Below are 18,637 nucleotides of genomic sequence, written 5' to 3'. Positions count from 1 at the left end.
CAACTTGATAGATAAAGGAAGGGCTGAAGTTGTCATATACGTGGACTTTAGTAAGGCATTTTATAAGATTCCTCATGGCAAACTGATGAAGAAAGTGAAGCCACATGGTGTGGAGGATGTTCTCGCTCGATGTATAAAGAACTGGTTGAGCAACAGGAGACAGAGAGTAGTAGTTGTCGGGAGTGTGTCGAAATGGAGAAAGGTGACCAGTGGAGTTCCACAGGGATCAGTGCTGGGGCCATTGTTGTTAGTGATGTACATAAATGATCTGGAAGATGACACTGTTGTAATTATCAGCAAGTTTGCACATGACACGAAGTTTGGTGGAGTAGCCGAAAGCATAGGGGACTGTTAAAGAATAAAGGAGGATATAGATAGATGCATCAGATGGAGTTCAATCCAGGCAAATGTAAGATGATGCATTTTGGGACATCTAATGCTCGAGCGAGTTATGTCGTAAACAGAAGAGCCATGGGAAACTTTGATGAGCAGAGAGATCTGGGAATTCAGACCCATTGTACCCTGAATGTTTCTGCACATGTGCATAGAGTGGTCAAGAAGGCATATGGTATGATTGTCTTCATCAGACGTGGTATTGAGTATCAGAGCTGGCAGATCATGTTAAAATTATACAAAACATTGGTTCGGTCGCATTTAGAATATTGTTTACAGTTCTGGTCGCCACATTACCATAAGGATTGGACGCTTTGGAAAGAGTGCAGAGAAAGTTTAGGAGGATGTTGCTTGATATCGACTGTGCTAGCTATGAAGAGAGGTTGAGCATGTTAGGATAGCTTTCATTACCAAAAAAAGAGATTGTGGGGATTCTGATTGAGGTCTACAGAATCTTGATGTTTATAGATAGTGTAGATAGAGATAAGCTTTTTTCCCAGGGTGAGGGATTCAATGATGAGAAGTCGCGTGTTCATGGTGAGAGGAGAAAAATTTAAAGGGGATACACGCGTCAAGTACTGGAACACGTTGTCAACGGAGGTAGTAGAGGCAGACGCAGTAGATTGCATCTCGACAGATGCATGAGTAGGTGGGGAGCAGAGGGCTACAGATGCTTAGGAATTGGGCGACAGGTTTAGACAGTGAATTTTGATTGGCTCAGGCTTGAAGGGTCGAAGGGCCTGTTCCTGCCTGTATATTTTCTTTCTTCTTTGTTCTTCTTAAAAAGGCACATAACGGATGCATATATGAGAAGAGCTGGGAGGTCCTATTGGAGCTGTACAAGATTTTGGTTCGGCCACAGTTTGAATAATGTGTGCGGTTTGGTCACTGTGCCATAGGGAGGATGAGATTACATTGCAGGGAGTGCACAGGAGGTTCAGTACAAGGTTGTTTGTGATGCAGCAGTTTAGCTGTAAAGAGGGGATAAGCGGGGATTGCATTATTTAGAACAGCAATTGGCGTATATAAGACGATGAGGGACGTGGACAGGGTGAACAGAAAACAATTGTTTCCCGTCAGTCAAGGGGCCGATAACCGGGTGGCATGATTTTGAGCTGAAAGGCAGGAGGTTTTGGGGGACATGAGGAAACATCTTCTCACCTAGAGGATGGTAGTGGCCTGCAATGCACTGACCGGGAGGGTAGTTCAGGCGATAAACCTCACAACGTCGAAAAATGCCTTGCATAAGTATTTGAAATGTCATAACATTCATGGCTACGGGCCCAGTGCTGGGAAGTGGGACTGATGTAGATTGAGTGTAGTTTTAGCATGATGGGCCAAAGGGCCTCTTCTGTTCGATGGGATTCTACCATTCTGTAATTATGAAATGAATGTTCGGAATCACTTCCCATTTTGTTCCATTTTGTTATGGGGAAATATTTCCCAGTGTAAGTTCCAAATATTGTTGTGGTCAGTATCAGCTTCAGGTCCTCGATTGGAATGCTCATTCACAGATAGCATTGTAACAGCATGCAGCAAAACAGCTGTCAAGGAGCGCCACAATATGAGGGATTGAATGACCGAATAATCTCCACAATATGAAGATCATTCACTGAAAAGAATATAAAAAGATATTTGGTTATTGATGGGACTGATGGTGAGTGAAGTAATATTTCAAGTATTGCTGTTTGAAGACAAGTTGCAAGTAACATTTGACAACGAATAGGATCAGATTAATAAAATCTTTGGCGGATTCAAATGCATACTTAAATCTCAATGATATAATGTCATTAAAATAAACCTATTGTCGTAATCTGTTTGTTCAAAATTATCTAAAAAACTAAAGCTGTAATCACAGATTCCCGGGAGAGATACTGCACAATATAAAATAAAGTCTCTGGAACGGTGTCAGCTCCAACTACGACAGAACTCTCCAATTCCAACAGATTGCCAGCAGCAGGAACAGAGAGGTTGTTTCACAAAGACCAAAATGCATCTGACAAGGGAAATGGTCGCTAAAGTATATTACACCGTCATTGCTATTGTTGGTGTTCCTGGTAAGTCTTGTTACAATTTAGCTGGAAAAACCTCGGCATTACATTGCAATCATTTCCGCTGTATGACTGAAAATTATTTTAGTTGCATTTGGTAAAGCAAATCCCGATGCCAGATTACAGTGTTCTCACTGTGTTTAAAGCAAATAGTTTGTCAATGAGGCCCCTCAGTAATGTGCAGCATTATCTGCCTGTCTGTACTGTGCAGAATGGGTTTGCCCTGAGGCCACATTGATGAAGTTAGGCTGAGCACCGGCCCTGGCTGGTCTCCAAAGTGTTCAGCAAGTCCACTCTCTGTCTGTGGGAGTTGAAAGCCTGCTATTGGTCAGATGGGTTTGCAACACCGACCTCTTCGTGATACCTCGCATTTCGCATTCCTTGATGTGAAGGGATTATGTTAGTGGATCATGTTCTGGGAGATCGCTCCAAATGAGAGCCTAGATACAACAGGTGTGAAATGGGTGGGTTGAGCAGATCATTGTGGAGTCTTAAGTAAAGGAGAGGTGACCTTGAGGATCTTGTGTGGTTTGTTTAGTCAGTGGATGTGTGGGGGGAATGATATTTGTGAGGGCAGATAATCAGATTAATATGAGTTCCAAATGTAGGAAACAAATGCATGTAGTTAACATTTCTAAATTAACCCTGTGGTGTAAGTCCTCAACTGAGAAAAGAAAATCTCTATCGATAGTTCGTATACAGTCCCCATTATCGAGTGATTGATAAGAATGTTGCGTACTCTTTATCCAGATCTCCAGGTGTCACATTGAATGAAGGTATTACTGATCGTGGAGTTGTACTGAATGGGGATAGCATGTTATTACTGTTACCTCATGGTGCTTGGAGAATGTGTCATTGTAGAATTGTACTGAGTTTGGGCAACTGTTCCGATATGACATTGTGACCCAGTGTTGTTGCTTTTCTCAGGTATGTGTAAACACAGCATTGCTGTAAGTGTGTAGCACGAATGGGGAAACATCTATGACCTCAATTGTATATTATTGGGAATATCTTTCAGTGGAGTGCTGTGTTGAACGTGGGTGAATAACTTGAAGGCAACATCCGATTCCCGTGGCAATGTGATGCAGTGAGCAGCTTTCTGTAAAATTCTAACTGCGTCTGGGTTCTGAGCCAAAGGAGAACAATGAACCCACTGTCCACGTGTTACTGGGGAGCATCTGTCAAAATAAAATTGCACTGAATAAGAGTTACAAACAAGAGGGAAATAATTCACCCCAGTGGTCTTGCACAAAAAGGAGTATCTCTAAGGACAGAATTTAACTCGTAGGGAACTGAATTAAAGGGAAGATTTGAGTGTAGTTGTAACTAGGACCATATTTTGGCTGAAACCATGTGATGTTTTATCTTACATTTCTCAGTTCTGATCTGTTCACTGATTGAGCTGTCAATGTAGTTTGGAAATACAATGGTTTCCAAGTGGGAAAATCTTTGGTTGAATATATATCGTACTAAGCTTCCAAAGTGATGTGTTCTATTGGGGATAAATAGATGTGACTTCTTTGCAAAAAATGAAAATAAGAGAACAACAGTGTTAATTTAAACAATTATCCCATAGACATATAATGTTTCTTCAAATAATATTTTGGAAGGAATTAATCTTTCAGCAATGTTAGGACAAACTGTAAGACACGACTACTCTCTTTCATCACTTTGAAGTTAATAAGGGTGGATATCAAGCTACACTGGTTGCCACTATTTCACCTCTAAATTTGATTAGATCAATAATTTTTGGTTCTATGATCCATCATCTATTCACAGTTAATTTTACAGTGATCGCTGCTTTTTGATACATGTTCTCATGGTGAGGAAGAGGATTTGATGAGGGTTGTTCTACAATCAGTTTTACGACAATATAAATAAAGAAAATATATATTAATGGGCGGCACGGTGGCACAGTTGTTAGCACTGCTGCCTCACAACGCCAGAGACCCGGGTTCAATTCCCGCCTCAGGTGACTGACTATGTGGAGTTTGCACGTTCTCCCCGTGTCTGCGTGGGTTTCCTCCGGGTGCTCCGGTTTCCTCCCACAGTCCAAAGTAGTGCAGGTCAGGTGAATTGGCCATGTTAAATTGCCCGTAGTGTTAGGTAAGGGGTAAATGTAGAGGTATGGGTGGGTTACGCTTCGGCGGGTCGGTGTGAACTTGTTGGGCTGAAGGGCCTGTTTCCACACTGTAATGTAATCTAAAAAAAATCTAATCTAATATATTGTTTCATCAAATAACTGACTTTAGTGTCTACAATGTTATAACTATAGCTAATAATTGTGTTAGAGAGTATTACAGAGAATGAACAATGCAGAATACAAAATGTGGTACATTAAATACAGAAATTGTGAATGAGACCTTGACCTGATTCAGTTTTACCGCCATCTGTACACACTATGTCACTAACAGAGCTTACAAAGCTATTTCCAGAACTGTCACCTTTTCTGTTCTTTTTCTGTGATAATGACAAACAATCTGACTCTGTTGGGTGTCCAATCTCAATGACACATTGTACAGTTTTGTTCCATCACGAGTGACATTCCAACACAGCCACATGTTCAGTCTAAAGTGTGACAAACTCGGGATTGTCCTGCATTTACAGAAACATTGATGACTTGTTCCTTGATTACATTTTCCTACTTTTATAGTTATATTTTAATGACTGAAGATAAATATTCAGTTCTAAGGCATATAAATTATGAAGAATTATGAACCTTCCTGAAGAAGGGCTTATGCCCGAAACGTCGATTCTCCTGTTCCCTGGCTGCTGCCTGACCTGCTGCGCTTTTCCAGCAACACATTTCCAGCATATAAATTATGAACCCATATGCACAGTAGCAAGTCCTCAAATAACTGAACTCAATGAGATTACAGCTTGTTTCGTATCAATCCTGAATGCAGGACAGGATGGTTATGGCTGATGGAGGTCAATCATCTCAGCCATCAGACAGATCTTAAGGAATTCTTAAGAAACGTCTCCCAGATCCCCGGAATAAAAAAAATGCCTCATCTCTGCCCTTCACTCCACCAGCACTTCTGAGGTAAAGAGGTTTGCGCATGGTCATACATTATTAAGCACCATTTACAATTCCTGAGAAAATAAGAAGATCTGTGTCCATATACAGTAAGATAACACCAAATTTAGGCTGACAATTGGAAAGTAACATTCACGTCCCACAAGCACCAGGTAACAACCAATCTCCCATTGGCTTACTGTTTGCCCCCAGTGACATTACCGTCACTGACTGGGTGACCTGGGCCAACCATTGACAATGGAATGAACTGATCTGCCATAAAAGGGCTGCATGTCAGACACCTGATTCCTGTAGCAATGCACTGCCTGCCTCCATCTCCAATCCATGTCCTCCACCCACAAAGCCGAGCTCAAGGGTGAGATGGAATGTTCTCCATGGATCAGGCTGAGTGCAATATTCACGGAGCTCCTCATTGGTTGTTTGTAAAGCACAATCACCACATTCAGGCCTCATACTCTTCACCAATGCATGACCCGAAATGGGTACCACCTACAAGATGAAAATTAGGAACACCACAACTCTCTTTCAGCAGCACCTCACAACACATGACCCATAACCAAGAGCTGTAGGTGAACAGAAACACTGTCACATGCAAGTTCCTTCTCCAAACGGAATTTATTCTGACTTGGAAATACACAGTTGCATCATCATTGTTCGTGGGTAACATTTCTGCAACTTCCCTCCGAAAACACTATGCAATTTCCTGCAGCCCAGGTATTAAAGAAATGCAAAAAGTCCGATCTCCAACAGCATCAAAATGGCGATTAGAACTGGGAAATCAATACTGACCTGGCTAAAGCTTAAATTCTATGAGCGCATTTAAAAATGATCGCAATTACCATCTCTGAACCGAAAGGGTGTTCGTGTTCGCATGGATTTCCTGTACAGCACAGAACAGGAGAAACATTCAAAGTGAAAAGTTGGATGCTTTGCGCTGAGGTCTTGCTTCAGGGCGTCCGATATTGCAGAGGACAGTTCATGTTATATCTTATTTGGCTGATTCCAATGAATTTCCGAACTCTCGTGAGTATCAAAGCCAAGAGACAGACCCTTTTGCCTCAGTTGTTTGTGCTGGGAACTGCTCTATGTGTTGGTGTTCCCAATACAGAAAACTATGATGAATCAAGTGTAGGATCTCTTATCTTCAAAAGCCGATCGGTTTGGGGAGTTGCATATTTGTGACAATCAACTTCGAATTGGGGAGATGCTGTGTGTGGGGACCTCAATTTTCTGCTATTCATTCAATGGATGCGGGCATAATTGCATCAGCCAGTAATTACCACCCATCCGTAATTGCCCCGAGGGCACGTAAGAGTCACCAGGTTGTCATGTGTTTAGAGTCGCATGTAGGCCAGGCCATGTTAGGATGAAAGATTATCTTCGCTAAGGGACATTTGTAAAGGAGATTTATTTCATTTTCTTGACAATGGACAACAGTTTAATGGTCATCATTAGACTGTTAAGTCCAGATTTTGATTGAACTCAAATTTCATTGAATGCCATAGCAGGCTTTGAGTTGAGGGTGTGGTGCTGGAACAGCACAGCAGGTCCGGCAGCATCTGAGGAGGGGAAGAATCGACGTTTCGGGCATAAGCCCTTCATCAGAAATGTTGTGCTTTCCTACCACCATACTCTCGACTCTGATCTCCTGCATTTGCAGTCCTTACTTTCTCCTATCATCTTCCCTAATGCTTGGCATTGGACAGAATCCACAAAAGTAATCTCTGATACCAAGCAATGGCACAATGGTACAATGTTCTCCTGGAACAAGCTGGGGTGCAATTCTGATGACCTGCATGGACAGTGCTGCTTACAGTATGGGGACTGCTAGCCCCAGCTTCTGCTCCCAAGCACGCATAAGGATCTCTGTTCACAACGAGAACTGCAGGAGGCTGAACATCAGGCAGGAAGCTTTGCTTCATCTCTTGATTTCCAAACCGAAAACATGCAATGATCAAAGCTGCATAAATTCAGAGATAACTTGAGTGGGGCTGTGGTGTACAATCTTTAACATTGTGAGGAGAGTCCGAACCAAATATCAACATTCTTCTGATTGCAGTGGGTATCCAAACTGGGTCATGTTGGTTGGATTCCCTGCTGAAAACGTGCATGTTTCGGATTGTCATTATGCTCAATCCTGTACAAGTGTGTGTTTGGCGGTGGGATGGAGCTGGAAGGGGTGGCTGTTTGAAGCCTTTTCATTTCGTCATTCATATTGTAGAGGGCATCCATTCCTGGACACTGGAAGGATTCACTGCCCTGTACCATAGTCACACAGTGTGGATGAGCAATTCTGGAAGCAATCTCAGCTGTGGAGCTTCCACAACCAAGTGCAGGAGTTTTCTAATGAATGCCCGAGTTCGGTGTCTCCCATTCTTCATTGATCCCGGGTGGGTTTGCTTGGATGTTGTAGTATTATGAGCAAATCCAGCCAGGCAGTGTAACCTGTAAAGCAGAAGAAATTAATTACTGACTTCTCCAAAAATATTGAGAACATAATCTTGTTTCTCGAAGTCATTGATCCTCCTGTAATTCCCTCAGCTTTATAACAGTGGAAATAATTAAGTTTACAGTGATAACTGTTATGGTTCAGGTGATATGACATACAAACGTCTTTGTGCAAAAATCATCAGGCACTGAGAATATTTGATCAGTGACTTCAAGTCTTTTTTTTGTCTTTCATTCTCTTACAGTTAGTCTAGCGGTGATTATATTCTTGTCTGGCGACAAGTGTGGTCTATCGACATGCACTATTCACTATCTGCTTGCGATGGCTGTGTCAGATCTCCTGTTCATAATTTTTGAAATCATACTTATTCAGTTTAAGTCCTATTATTATCCACGGTGTTTCCTGGACATCACGCCTGTTTGTAGTGTAAACGGGGTCCTGACTGACATCACAGTTGATTGTTCTGCCTGGTTCACTGTCGCTTTCTCTTTTGATCGATTTGTCGCCATTTGTTTTCATCAGATGAAATCTCAGTATTGCACAGAGAAAACTGCGAAGAGAGTTCTGGCAACAATTGGCATTTTCTTTTCAATAAAAAACATTCCCAACTATTTTCGACTTGAACCTGGAAGGATCATCAACAATGTTCCATGGTTCTGTTACACCAGTTCCAGTTACTTTAATGAACCTTTGTGGGTGAGTTTTAAATATATTGAATCATTTTTAACACCACTCCTTCCATTCATTTTGATTCTCTTTCTCAATGTTCTGACAGTCAGACACATCTTCGAGGCCAATAAGGCGCGTAAGGGACTGAGAAGTCAGAAAAAAACAGGGAATGACCCAGAGATAGAGAGCAGAAAGAATTCTGTGACCTTACTGTCCACTATATCTGCCAGCTTCATACTGCTCTGGATGGTGTATATTGTATATGTGTATAATACCGGTTATTACGTGGATGATTTCTACCTCTTTGAAAAAGTTGCATGTATGCTGCGGAACCTCAGTTGCTGCACCAATGCACTTATTTATGTGGTGACACAGAAAAACTTTAGAGAGAAGTTAAAGTATGCAGTGAAATATCCAGTTATAAAAGTAACTCAATTGGTGAATAAATCCATGTAACTGAGCGCCAACATGAGAAGCAGCAGATAATGGAACAAGGAATCCACGTGAGGAATGGACTGAAAGAAGGAGGAGGAGCAAAAACATCATAACTCTCCTTTTCTCATGGGCAAGGAATGACTCCATCTGAGGAACTGAATGAAAGAGACTGCAGGAGTAAAGCCGTGCAGAGTGCTGTTAGCAAGGGGCAACAGTCAGTAGAGAGCTGAACTACAAAAACATAACCATAAGAACAAATAGGCATGCACCCCCCCCCCCCCCCCAATAAAGAAACATTCCTCACAATCAGTTCACAGCAAGTGACCCGGACACAATAAAAAAGATATGGAGAAAAGTACCATCGTTCACTGAATAGTGAACAGCAGCGTCAGACACATGTTCACTCTTGCTCACAGCATTTTCTGATCCACACATCTGGACAAAAGTAAATAAATGAGAAGTTTCAGCTCCATCTTTTGATTACTAATGTATTTTCAGCAAAACTTTGTCTCGTTCCATTCGCCTCCCGCCGGGATGATTCACTCCCTTTCTTTATTAATTTCTTTCCACCAATCAACTGCTGTGTTGATGGGGAATCCAAGGCCCAATCAGAGTGCTTGGTGATACTTGGGAGCTGAAGCTCGGGAATGGCGTCATATGTGGTAGATGAGCCAATATTCTCAATGTTTCCATGAAATCTTTTGTGGCTCTCATTGACACACTGAGCTCAGTGGGAGTTGACTCTGGATGAAGCCTGCTTGCTTGTCGCTTCATAATAGAGCCTGAGATCAGTTCAATCCGCATCATCGCCAAGATGTTGTTTCCATCTGAAAACCAGCTCCTTCACCCATCCCCCTGCCTCACAGCTCATCATTAGGGAAACAGTCATCAATTCCATTGTTACCTCTGGCCCTTGCTTTCCAGCGCCATATCAGCCTGAAACCAGATTATAAACTCCATACATTTACTTTGTCCAAATGTATTCAAACCTACTGCATTGCGTCTTCAACAAATTTCATTTCCTGACAATCCACTGACCACCGTGACCTACACAGGCATGTTGTCCTCAAAGTTGTCAATTTTACACTCTCACTCGCATATTCAAAAGGTTACAAAGTCATCCATGGATTTATTTGTTTTCATGGACTGGTATAAATCATGTTTTGCAAAATCTCTATGAAAGTGATAAATGTTCTGCTGTGCTGTAATACTACCAGCTGGTGTGAGAGTCAAAGAATTGACAGATTTCATAGAATTACGTCATAGAGTCATAGAATCATATTCATACAGCCCGGAAACAGACCAATCAGTCCAACCCATCCATGCCGACCAGTTATTCTAACATAATCTTGTCTCGCTTGCCAGCACTTAAGCCCATATTCCTCTAAACACTTCCTATTCACATACCAAATCAGATGTCATTAATTTTGAAATTGTATCTGCCTTCACAACTTCCTCAGGCAGTTCATTCCATACACACACCACCCTCTGCATGAAAAAGTTGCCCCGACATCCCTTTCAAATTTTTCCCTCTCACGCTAAACCTATGCCTCTAGTTATTCTCTCCCAAACCCCGGAGAAAATGCCTTATATGTTCAACTTTTCTACGCCCATCGAGATTTTATAACTCTCTATACGTGCTCCCGTCAGCCTTTGACACTCCAGGGAAAACATCCCCAGCCTATTCAGCCCCTCCATACAGCTCAAATCCTCCAACCATGGTAACATTCTTGTTATTTTTTTCTGAACACTTTCAAGTTTAACAAAATCTTTCTTCTGAAAGGGAGTCCAGAACTGAACGCAGTTCACATTTATCTAAATTAATCATTGGCCACTCCTAAGCCCATTGGTCCATCTGATCAAGGTCCCATTGTAATTTGACATAAACGTCTTCACCCTCCAATCCTTCGGATCTTCACCCGTGTTTGTAGATAATACAAGTATTTCTATTGGGGGCTCGCAGTTTCCTCCCTAGATTTCTACAGTGTTCTGGGATACTATTATCTGGTTCTGGAGATATGTCTACGTTGATGTTTTCTAAGACCTCGAGCACTTCCTCTTCCATGATGTAAACTGTTATCAAAACATCCATCTTTATTTCTCTGAGATGTTATTTCTTTCTCAACAGTTACAACTGATGCAAAATATTCATTTAATATCTGTCCCATCTCCACAACTTAAATGCAAAGACAACCTCATTGATTATAAGAGAGGCCTACCCTTGCTCAATTTGCTCTCTTGCTCTTAATGGATTTGTACATTTTTTTTAAAAATAATCTTTAACCTTATCTGGCAATGGTACCTCATCCCGTCTTTGCCCTCCTGATTTCCTTACTAAGATTACCACTTCACTCTTTAAACTCGTCAAGAGATTTAGTTGAACCCAGTTGTCTGTATCTAGTATATGATTCCTTTTTGTTCTTGACAATAACTTTAATAACTGTGTTCATTCACTGTTCCCTAATTTTACCAGCGTTACCCTTCACTCTAACAGGAGCACTATGCGTCGGAACTCTCATTATCAATCGACTGAAGGCCTCCCATTTGCAAATAGTTTATTCCAATCAACTTTTCAAAGCTCATTTTTATACCCTTAAATTGTGCCTTACTCCAATTAAGATCTTTATTTTTTGTGGAATGCTTATCCATTTCCTTAACTGTCTTAAAACTGATAGCATTATGATCATTAGTGCCAAAGTGTTTATCTACTAACAATTCAGTCACTTGCCTTGCTTTAATTCCTAAAAGCTGATGTAGTAGCTCCATGGTTCAGTGGTTCACACTGTTGCCTCGAAGCAGGAGAGATCCACATCCGATTCTCCCCTGCAGTGGCGGTGCTTTTGTGGGGCTTGCACATTCTCGCTTTGTCTGTGTGGGTTTCTGGTTTTCTTCCACAGTCCAAAGATGCGCAAGTTAGGTTGGTTGCCTTTACACCAAAGTATCCAGGGATGTGCAGACAAGGTGTGCTAGCCATGGAAAATACAGGATAGGGGTATTGCTCAGGGTGGAATCCACTTCTAAGGTTTGCTGTGGACTTGTTAGGCTGAATGACTTGTTTACACAGTATAGGGATTCTATTAAGTTCAAGTTTTGCTCGTTCTCCAGCTGGAACATTGAATTATCGACAAAGAAAATTTTCTTGAACACATTTAAGAAATTAATCATGACCCAAAACTTTAACACTTAGGCAGTCCCAGTCAATGGCTGGGAAAATTAAAATCCCCTACTTTTATAACCTTATTTTTCTTACATATATTTGAGAGGTCAAAATATTTGCTTCTGAATTTACTTTTGGCTGTTGGGGGTGCCTCCAGTCCAATCCCATGAAGACGGCCATCCCTTCCTTATTCCTAATTACAAACCATGCATTTTCACTAAATGGTCCCTCAGTAATAGCTACACTAATCAAAGAAGGAATGTTTTGCTGAATACAAATGCCACTCGCTCCTCCCATCTAGCCTCTCTTCCTATCCTTCCTGTAACATCTAACACCAGGAACATTTAGCAGCCTGTCTTGTCCTGCCCTCAGCCAGCATTCTGTAATAACTACAACAGCTCAGTCCCATGTTTCAAGCATACCCTGACTTCAGTGGCCAGATCTGTAAGACCTCTTGCATTGAAATAAACTCAGTTTAATTGTCTGAATTATTTGGTTCTCTGACTTGCTCCTGTCTGCTTTTTGTTCTAATTAACTTGTAATTTTCTGATTCACGACTGCCCTCACATATCCTTCTATGTTCACTGTTATTTAGGAAGCCTCCACCCCTATCCTTAAAGGTTTATAGGATCTCGAATTCGAAATATTAGATTTTCACAGCAGGTCCCTTCCCAGTTCAGGTGAAACCAACTTTTTGAACGGACGATATCTCGATGATCCATGAAGTGGAATCCCTGAGCATTGCACCAGCTCTTCAGCCATTGATTTATCTGTCATCTTCTTTTATTCTTTCTCACATTAGAACTTGGCATTGGAAGTAAACCAAGAATATTACGTGTAATATTCCATATTGTATCCTTCTACCTAACCTATTAGACTCACCCTGCAAAGCCCTAACCCGTTCCCTGACGATGTCATGCCTCCCAATGTGTAGAATAATGTCCAGTTTCTCAATCACCCCTTTGACGTTTTGAGAACTCCTTTACCCTGGCACCAGAAAAGCAACATACTCTCTTAGGTTCACCCTCACTGCTGCAGAATCTCCTTTCTGTGCCCCTGACATCTGAGCCCACGATAAGAAATATTCTTTTAAATCTTGACAAACCCACTTGACATTAGATTTATTCTTCGTGTCCAATCTCTAGCTACTATTTCTAATTACCTCTGAGAGACAATCTCTTTCAACAGCACTGGAAACAGAACATACAGAGTAATAGCCGCAGGAGACTTCTGAACTACTTCTTCCCTTTCCAGACAGTTAATCATCAATCGAACTGATCCTGCTGTGTAATCATTTCTCTAAATCTACTTGTTATCGCAGTCAGTGTCTCCTGTATGGCTTCAGTGACATTAAGTCTAAAATGAAGAAGCACTCAATGCACCTCATATCTGAAAATAAATTAACTTTCCTTATCCACAGGTTTCATATGGCTTTGAGAATTCATGAAATCATTCCGGAGCCGTCCATGTGTAGTCCTCTCCACAAGCTCCGCATATAAACAATCTCTCCAGAGCCATCCATGTGTCGGCTTCAGCACAAAATCCGGTGATAAACAATCTGTCCAGAGCCGTCCACGGGTAGGCCTCGCCAGAAGATCCGTATATAAACAATCTCTCCAGAGCCATCCACATGTCGCCCTCTCCACAAGCTCCATTTCTAAAAACTCTCTCCAGAGCAGTCAATGTGTAGGCCTCTCCACAAGCTCCATACAGAAACAATCTCTCCAGAGCTGTCCACATGTTGGCCTCTACAGAAGCTCGTATATAAACAATTTGTCCAGAGCCGTCAACGTGTAGGCCTCTCCACAAGCTCCGTTTCTAAAAACTCTCTCCAGAGCAGTCAATGTGTAGGCCTCTCCACCAGCTCCATACAGAAACAATCTCTCCAGAGCCATCCACATGTTGGCCTCTACAGAAGCTCCGTATATAAACAATTTGTCCAGAGCCGTCAACGTGTAGGCCTCTCCACAAGCTCCGTATATAAACAATCTCTCCAGAGCCGTCCACATTTGGCCTCTCCACAAGATCCGTATATAAACAATCTCTCTGGAGCCGTCCACGTGTAGGCCTCTGCACATGCTCCGTATATAAACAATCTCTCCAGAGCTGTCCACAAGTAGGCCTCTCCAGAAGCTCCGTATATAAACAATCTGTCCAGAGCCTTCAATGTGTAGGCCTCTCCACAAGCTCCGTATATAAACAATCTCTCCGGAGCCGTCGACGTGTAGGCCTCTGCACAAACTCCATATATAAACATTCTCTCCTTGTCCGCTTAGTTGTTTATGTAACTTTACTTCTGTTAAAGCTTACCAACCACTGATGACAAACTCACTGGTCAATAGCTTCCTAGCCTTCCCTGAATAACTTTCCTCAATAATGGCACAATTTCAGACACCCTCATATCTCTGGCTCACCTCCCTCACCTGTTCATGATATAAATATCACAGCGAGGGGCCCAGCAAACTCTTCCCATCTTCCTCAAAGTCTGACATTTTTCAAGATCAGAAAATTCCATAGAATCCCTAGAGTGTGGGAACAGGCCCTTCAGCCCAACAAGTCCACACCGACCCTCCGAAGAGTAACCCACCCGGACCATTGTCATACCCTATATTTACCCCTGACTAATGCACCTAGTGTACACATCTTTGAAGCCTATGGGCAATTGTCATGGTCAATTCACCTAACCTGTACACCTTTGATTGAGAGAGGATGTGGAGCACTCGGAGGAAACCATCGTTTAATGCCGGACTGTTAGATGTGGTCCACAAACAGCATGGCCTCCCATCAGCTCTCAGTCTACATCACGGAGGCCATGGACAATGGTATATGGGAGGTTGTAGACAAACCACTAACACTGGAAAGTCCTTTCTGAAGAATAACCCTGCCAGAAGCAATGATCCAACGACTTTTATATATCTCTAAGCGACTTGACCATCCATGACTCTCCCGTGATATGGGAAAGCAATGGAGTATGCCTGAATCCATGAAGAAAGGCATCATCAACCCTGTCCACAAGTGGAAGGGGGAAGGAGAGCAGACTGACCCCACTGTGTCACTGTCACTGTCCCCTGGGGGCATTAGACTGGCCCCACTGTGTCTCTGCCGCTGACCCAGGGGAGACAACACTGAACCCACTTTGTCTCTGCCGTTGGCCGAGGGGAGACCCCACTGACCACTGTGTCTCTGTCACTGACCCAGGGCAGACCACACTGACCCCACTGTGTCTCTGTCACTGACCCTGAGAGACCACACTGATTTCACTGCGTATCTGTCACTGACCCAGGGGAGACCATACAGACCCCACTGTGTCACTATCACTGACCCAGGGGAAACCCCACTGACCCCACTGTGTCTCTGTCACTGAACCATGGGGAAATTAGACTGACCCAACTGACTCTTTGTCATTGAAACAGTCACCATTGGCCTGGAGGGTCACTCTCTCACTATACTTAGGCAACTGATGCTGCATTTAACTTGGGGGCCACCACAAGGTTGAGAAGGCAAGACCTCGGACCCCACCATGACCCATGAGGCCACAATTACCCGCACTGTCGGTACCGTCATTACCTCCAGTGATCTTCCCTCCACTGCCTCCAAAATCATCATCCCCCAGCCACATGCTGCCCATTTCTATCTGATCCCCGAGATCAACAAGCCCATTTACCCCAGCCGAACCATCATCTCAGCATGATCCTGCCCCACAAAACTCATCTCATCCTAACCTTAACTCCATTCTCTCCCCCTCGATTCAGGCACTTACCACTTGATCCGTGACAACAACCACACCCTCCATCTCCTCGGTAGCTTCCAGTTCCCCAGCTCCGAGCACTTTATCTTCACAATGGATGTGCTGTCCTTATACACATCCATACCCAGTAAGGATGGCCTCCAGGCCCTCTGCTCAATCCTCTCGAAAGACCCATCCATCCCCCTCCAATAATACTCTCCTCCATGACGCCAAAATAGTCCTCACTTTTAATAACATGTCCTTTAACTCCTCCCTTTTCCTCCAAATCCTGGATGTAGACATCGGCACTTGGATGCGCCCCAGCTACGCCTGCCTCTGTTGGCTACATCGAACAGTTCCTGTTCAGCATCTATACAGGCACTGTTCCCCAAATCTTCCACCATTCCATCAGTGACTGCATCGGTGCAGCGTCCTGAACCCAGGCTGAACTGGAGCAGTTCATCGGCTTCCCCCATGACGTCCATCCCACCCTCACATTCACTCGATCTGTCTTGGGCTCCTCCCTCCCCTTTCCTGACCTCTCTATTTCCACCTCCGGTGACAGATGTTTATGACCATCCCACGTACCTCCCATAACGACCCGGTATACACTTTCTCCCACCCAGTATCCTGCAGGAACTCCATCCCATTCTCCGGATTCCTCTGTCTCAGCTGCAACTGCTCGGATGTGGAGACATTCCAATAGTGAGCATCCCAAATGTCCACCTATCTCGCAAAACATGCTTTTCCTCCCTCTGTCATCCAGATAGCCCTCCACCACACCACCTCCATTACCTGTTCTAATGTTCTAACCCCCAATGCAATAAAGACAGAGTTCCTCTTTATCCTCACTTACCACCCGAGCCAGTCACCACATCCAACATATTATCCTCAAACACTTCTACGAACACCACCTCGACGCCACCACCAAGAACATCTTCCACTCCCCACCCCTCTGCCTTCCGCAATTACAGTTTCCTTCAACAGTCCTTGGTTTGTGAAACTCTCCCCAGAGACCCCCGAATCCACAGGTATCTTCCCCTGCAACCGGGAAAAGATGCGAAATCCGCCGGTTGACCACCTCCCACACCTCCATCCAGGGCCCCAAATAGTCCTTCCAGGTCAGACAGAAGTTCACCTGCCTCTCTTCCAAAATGGTTCATGCATCAGATGTTCTTGACGTGGTCTTCTCTACCTCGGTGAGACCGAACGTCAACTTAGGGAATAGCTCACCGAGCGTTGGAACCAGGTCCATAGGGGCCGACTGGACCACCCAGCAGCACCCATTTCAATTCCCCTTCTCACTCCGTTTCCAACATGGCAATCATACTCCGCCTGGGCAGCCTACAGTCCGGAGGATCATCATTTCAAACAACTTCGCTCCCAAAACCCGACTCAATTCCCAGTCCTTCCCCTCATTGCCACTGCTTTCTGCCACCAACCAGATCCATTCCTCCCATTGATCAACCAGGTCATAATCTCTGCCTGTCTTCATCTTTCACACCTCACCAGCCTGCCTCCGCCAGCCCCTTTATCCTCCGTCCCCACCCCCCCCCCCTCCCCACACACACACACCAAGTCCTGAAGAAGGGATATACCGGAAGCATTGACTTCTTCACCTCCTGATGCTTGCTGTTTACTGTGCTTTTCCAGCCTCCTGCCTGTCTACGTTGCTATTTCAGAAGTCAGGTAAAAGTCAACGACAGTGCTGTGGGTCTGGAACCAAATGACCAGGTGAGGATGGCAGATTTCCTTCTCTGAAGATATCTGTGATCCAAATGCATTTTTCTGATAATCCACACTAGAAAAAGACGATGATGTCGAGGACAATACTGAGATAGAGGCCATTTGACTGGATTGCATTGAGGTTCACAAGGAAGGGGGCGTTAGTGATTCTGGAAAGTGCAAAAATATGTAAGCTACCTGGGTCGGATGAGATTTATCCCAGGATTCACTTAGAAGCCAGGGAGGAGATTGCCGAGCCTTTTGTTTTGATTTTTATGTCGTCATTATCGACAGGAATAACACCAGAAGACTAGAAGACAGCAAATGTTGTCCCGTTGTTCAAGAAGGGGAATTGAGACAATTATAGACCAGTGCATCTTACTTCGATTCTCGATAGAGTGCTGCAAAATGTTACGTGAGATAGGATTTATAATCATCTTGGAAGGAATAAGTTCATTAGGGATAGTCAACACAGTTTCGTGAAGGGGAAATCGTGCCTCAAAATATTTTATTTCTTTGAGAAGATGAGCAAACAGGTGGATGAGGATAAAACAGTACATGTGGTGGATCTGGATTTCAGTAAGACACTTGATAAGATTACCCTCGGTAGGCAATTGCACAAAATATGGAGGCATGGGATTGAGGGTGATTTAATGGTTTGGATCAGAAACCGACTAGCTGAATGAAGATAGGAGGTGTGGTTCATGAGAAATATTCATTTGGAGTTCAGTTACTTGTGGTGTACCACAAGGATGTGTTTTGGGTTCACTGCTGTTTGTCATTTTTATAAATGACCCGGATGAGTGCATAGAAGGATAGGTTGGTAAATCGACTGATGACACGAAGGTCGGTAGAGTTGTGGATAGTGCCGAAGGATGTTGTAGGTTACAGAGGGTCATTGAAAAGCTGCAGAGCTGGGCTGAGAGATGGCAAACGTAGTTTTTTGCAGAAAAGTGTGAGGTGCTTCACTTTTGAAGGAGTAATAGTAATG

The sequence above is a fragment of the Chiloscyllium plagiosum genome, chromosome 16, assembly GCF_004010195.1.
Source record: "Chiloscyllium plagiosum isolate BGI_BamShark_2017 chromosome 16, ASM401019v2, whole genome shotgun sequence".
Classification (NCBI taxonomy): domain Eukaryota; kingdom Metazoa; phylum Chordata; class Chondrichthyes; order Orectolobiformes; family Hemiscylliidae; genus Chiloscyllium; species Chiloscyllium plagiosum.
This window is presented reverse-complemented; position numbering follows the sequence as displayed.